Below are 5151 nucleotides of genomic sequence, written 5' to 3' on the forward strand. Positions count from 1 at the left end.
CAGTTTTTTGCAGCGCTTCGTGTACATGATCTCTTCGAAAGAAAAACAAAAAGGTTATAGAAACAAGTGTCCAGATATTAAAAATAACCACACGGATTATTTACGGCTCATGTTTGAGATCATCATGAGTTCATGCCCGGAAGAGTAATACTGCCACTTGCACTTTTAAAGGCAAAATGATCATAAGTAACTAATCAAAAACTAAAACCTGGCTGAGGCACGGTTGCGGGCGCATACTGAGCATGCTTAGGATTCATAAGGCAATTTGAAGAGAAGGGCGGCTTGCCGGTGAGCTGTAAACTCGAACATGACTGCTAATGTTACGACTACCGCAAGAAAATATGTTAACGGCCATACCCTAACCGTTGGGTCAATAACTTGGCAAGTATTTGATATTTGTCTTTTGTCATTGCCCGGTCTTTTCTAAAGAGGATGGCCCTTATACATTAAATTTTAAACTCGAATAAATTACCTCAAAGATTGTTCTATGTTGTTTTCGTTTTCGTTTCAGTGATGATTTCATCTCGAAATAAAAGATTGGAAATATATTATAGATATAACCACTACACTATTCTTTTGATCGCCACTGAAATTCCACCTCATTTACCAAATAGTGCGTGCAAGGTTCTAACAGGGTATAGTGAGGAAAGAAGCAGGATGTTGCAAAATAGACAGCAAATAACTCTTCTTTATACGATTGTGCAAATTAGACTGACTAGCCTCATTTTACTGCCAACGTTCTTTCAATTTGACGCGCACGGATAATGAGGCTTAACTCAGGATTAACACGAAAGAAAAATGATAGATTTTTTGGCGGACATTTTTGCATTCGGTCATTTCCAAAATCCTTAATTGCTATCGCCCTTTATCTTTCGTTAATTCTAATTAGGCCTCTTACAGTGACATTTCGTCAGTTGTCATTAGCCAAAATTTGTCATTTCGTCAGTCGAGAGAAATTTTGAACAATACCCTGACTTAGAACCGGGGGGTCGTGTATTTAAGAATTTAGAGACAAGTTGTCGCTTTAAGAAAATGTAAGGTAAAAAAAGCGGGTGTGGAACGAGTCATTTTCATTTAATAAAAGAAAAACAAAAAGGGTATTAATTTCCAACATGCCATAAATAACCCCTATTTCGTTTGCAGGGCGAAAGCCTTTCTGAAGCTATTTTCGCAGTTTATCTTTCCTGATTAAAGCGAATATTGTACGCCAGTTCCTTGTTTGTTTGGGGGGTAGGGGGAGGGTAGGTTGAGTATTATAATATGTCCAGACGATCGTCGGAGTTAGGGTTTGGTTAATTTTGCATGAAGGCCGCAGCTTTACTAGCACAATTACTGAGAAACACCTAATTTTTAGGAACTGGTAGATTTAACATTCTTTAGCACTGCTAGACCTAAGAAAGAACTTCTCTAACCTCGCCTTTTCTGCATGGCCTGTATATACACCTCCACTTGGATTTTATATGGAGACCAGAACAGCGTCCAGGAAGTTGATCCAAAGCTATTGAAAGAGTAGTAAACATAGTCACGAATATGAGGGACATTTTGCAGCCATGGTAGATTTCTCCCAGTGGTTTCTTGATAGCCCCACGTCGATATATAGAGTTTGGCCTGCACAATTTTATAGAGGCGAAGCAATATCATAATGAAGAACGACAGATATCCTCAGTTTTGATCATTGATCAACAGCCAACATTGGAAAGGCGAGCGGTAGTTGATATACAAGGGAATTTCATCTCAGACTCGAGTTAATTAAGTCGATTAAATAAAAGTTTTCGTATGGTGTTTTAAAAGCGCCAACGCGCTACAGCTCCGTTTTGTTGTAGCTAATTACAGCCACCGATGCAGCCAACAATTGTCTCTAAATTCTATTTTCTTGGAGCTCTGCCCACAGGTTACGCTACAATTACTGTAACAATATGGTTACGCAAATAACAAAAAAAAAATTTTAAAACAATTCAAAGCAAAACATAACAGTGCTGAGAGACTCAAATTGGCAAGTTAAGTATCCAGTCTTCCATTTACAATGAGTAACTTGGGAGGGAATTGAGCCAGGGGACCCTATAAGGGGACAAATTTTTTAAAACCGGTTTCCCCGGCGAGCGTTTGACTCCCACAGGATATGAACCCAGACAGTATGCTGCATTCGAAATGGAACGTGCTCCGTCAGATAAGGCATGTTGTGGGATGAACAGAAATTGGCGGTTGGACTTTACTAAAGAATCCTTTACTCCCACTTACACGGGGAGTGTCAGGCAAGACTTTTAACGACACGCGACAAAAAAAAACTAAAAGACAAATACATAATAAAACGAAACAACATACCCACCCAACTTTCGACTGGGATTGCTCTATACTGGCAACCCAGTTAATGAGATCGGCTTGATTCGGCCTTTTGTTCCACTCTTAACGTGAAGAGCGATACCAAATGACTTGGCCTAAAAGCCCAGAGTTCGAAAACAATCTCCACATGCTTAGGATGCGTTCGATTGACCCTATTCCGGGATAAGAATACGTGGAGTGATGATTTAAAACACCATGTGTGACGTTTTGCAGGATAATAAAGCTATGTTTCAAATAGCATTTTAGCAGATGTTTGACAATATTAACGTGAATCTCCGCAAAAACGAAGGATTTCTGATTTCTATTCCAGGTATTCCTACTCGAAATACGGTTAAATCGAACGCGCCCTTAGAGAAACAAGCCATGCAGTTTTTTCACGAAGAACCCGCCACTGTTTTCCGGTCTAAGGAGGCGTTTTTAGCCTGCGAGCAGACTCTTTTGTAGCCGCGAGAGGACTGGGCTTGTACATCCCAATCCTCTCGCGGCTACAAAAGAGCCCGCTCGCAGGCTAAAGCGTTTTGGATTCATACGTGACACCACTGGTAGCCCAAGATCGATATATGAGTATCTGTACTGTACCTAAGACTCACGATTGGTCACCGATGTTCCCATTGACCAATCGCCGGTCGCTAAGCGATCTTCCAACGGTTTGGGTAACGAGCCTGGTAAGTAAAGCCTCATTCGATGGCTCTCGAAGCAAATGTTTGCAGACTTTGGTAGCCCTTAATTCCTTCTCAGTGTACAAGTTGCTTGAATGAAGAAGACGAATGGGTGGCGGAGGTATCGTCCGTGATCTGCGTGAAATTTTGAGGCGGTCTAAGCCTTAGGAGCGAATTTATGGCCCTTCTCCGGTGATTCCGTTCGGCGGCTTCGTCTCGGTGCCCAACCTTGGGAAAGAAAATGTAGAGGGAAAAGAAAAGGAACCAAAAACCACCATGGCCTTAACCCTTTCAACCCCTAAACCGGCCTAAAGTGGCCATACTTAGTATTTTACTCTGTCTAAAGCAAAACGATTTTACTCGTTAATGGGAACCCCCAGGAGTCAATGGAGAGAAAAAGACACACGAGACTAAAACAAGGTAAGCTATTTTTTATTTTAAATCGTAGATATTTTTTTGAATTTTGAGAAAAACCGTTTTCCCCAAACAAATCCTTATATTCGACTCTTGCATAATATAGTACAGAACACTCAGATACTCATATATCGAGCTTGGGCTGCATGTGATGACACGACCGTTGGCCTGGTGAATATTTCACTTCTCTCTAGGATCTTTCTCTCGTTTCCACGGGCTATTGATGTCTAAACAATAGATCGAATAGCCAATCACGTTGCTCAAATACGTAAACATGAAAATATTAGTTGATTCAAATTACTGTCGAGAGTTCTACTTGCTCCTCGCTGTTCTGTCATGTTATCCAAGTTGAAAAGAACCGAAGTTAATGAGTCGTCCTCAGCTGAAAGCAACGGGAAAATATTTATCCGCAGTCCTGGGGTATTCCTAGCGGATAATAGCTTTCGATTGCTAAGAGTGCGATGAGTTGATCGCGTTCAGAACATTGCACTCAGGTTTGCAGAGAAACGGATCAAATTGTCATTATTGTTAAATCAATCTTTTTTGTTGCAACTTAACAATGCTAGACTAGAGCGAGTTATGAGGAAAATCACTATAAGTTCTTTCAGGTCCCTGTTGTCCTTGTTGTCTCGCAGATTACTAAACAGTAGAAATAAGCGACATATAAGAAAGTATCAGGAAAGAGACTTTAAGAAGAAAGCCACGGTGGGAGGCAGCAGAAACAAGAACACAGAGTTGCAATAAGAGCCTCGAAATTAATTAAATGCTGATCTTGACACTGTACTTTGCCGAATGCAGAAACCCACAAGGGTTGAAACGTGTAACGCAAGTTCACAGCTTCCGAATATTCAGTGCGAACTGATTGGTTGAATGGTTCAGTGCTAGGTACCATACTTGGAAACTCCTTGCTCTTGTTGTTCCAAATATGGTACTTAGCAAATTGAATATTCAGAAGCTTGTTTCCCAGCTCACAAGGGGCCGTTACATGTTTCAACCCTTATGGTTTTCTGCCGAATGTCAATAGAACATGCTATTAAGGACGTTCGCGCCCATTGCTACTGCGCATCCTTACAGCGCACGCAAATTCACATGCCACGTCATGCATCGTGCGCGCGCGCTAAGATCATAGGGCAGATGGCTATTGCTATAGCTTTGCTTGGATTTAACGATCTTGGATGTTCGGTGACCCCTACTTTTCTTTTCAGAAACAGATTTTATTTTCAATTATCTCCACATTGTCCAAAAATGAACAAAAGATCAATGTGGGAAGTTAAAAAAATTTCAAGATTTCCGTCCTAATATGCGCATTCCACAGTGCTTGATGTTATGTAAATATTTTAGTTAAGAATCAGTGAATAACTTCGCGCGGATCGAGTCTGACTGTACGTTGAGTGATGGTTTTAGTTCTTTTACGATTAACATTTCGTAGAACAAACAGTCCAGTTTACTCAGGCACTTTTTTAGGATGGTGAAATTTTATGCAATGGCTGGTCGTTGGACTCCGTGTTGTAGTTTTATGGGCTTGCCAATTGAAGATCTTGAGTTGGTGTGTTCGTTGATGCTTTGAAAGAGGTGTCGATTAGTAAAACCAACATAGTCCATTTCACATAGACCACATTTAAAGTGATAAACAACGCATTTTTCGTTAATGATCTTCGGTTTTGGTTCACGGGTTTTGATGATTTCACCTATTTTCTTGCTCGTGAAGATAGGTTTTATGGTGACACCGATTTTCGAA

The sequence above is a fragment of the Montipora capricornis genome, chromosome 6, assembly GCF_036669925.1.
Source record: "Montipora capricornis isolate CH-2021 chromosome 6, ASM3666992v2, whole genome shotgun sequence".
Classification (NCBI taxonomy): domain Eukaryota; kingdom Metazoa; phylum Cnidaria; class Anthozoa; order Scleractinia; family Acroporidae; genus Montipora; species Montipora capricornis.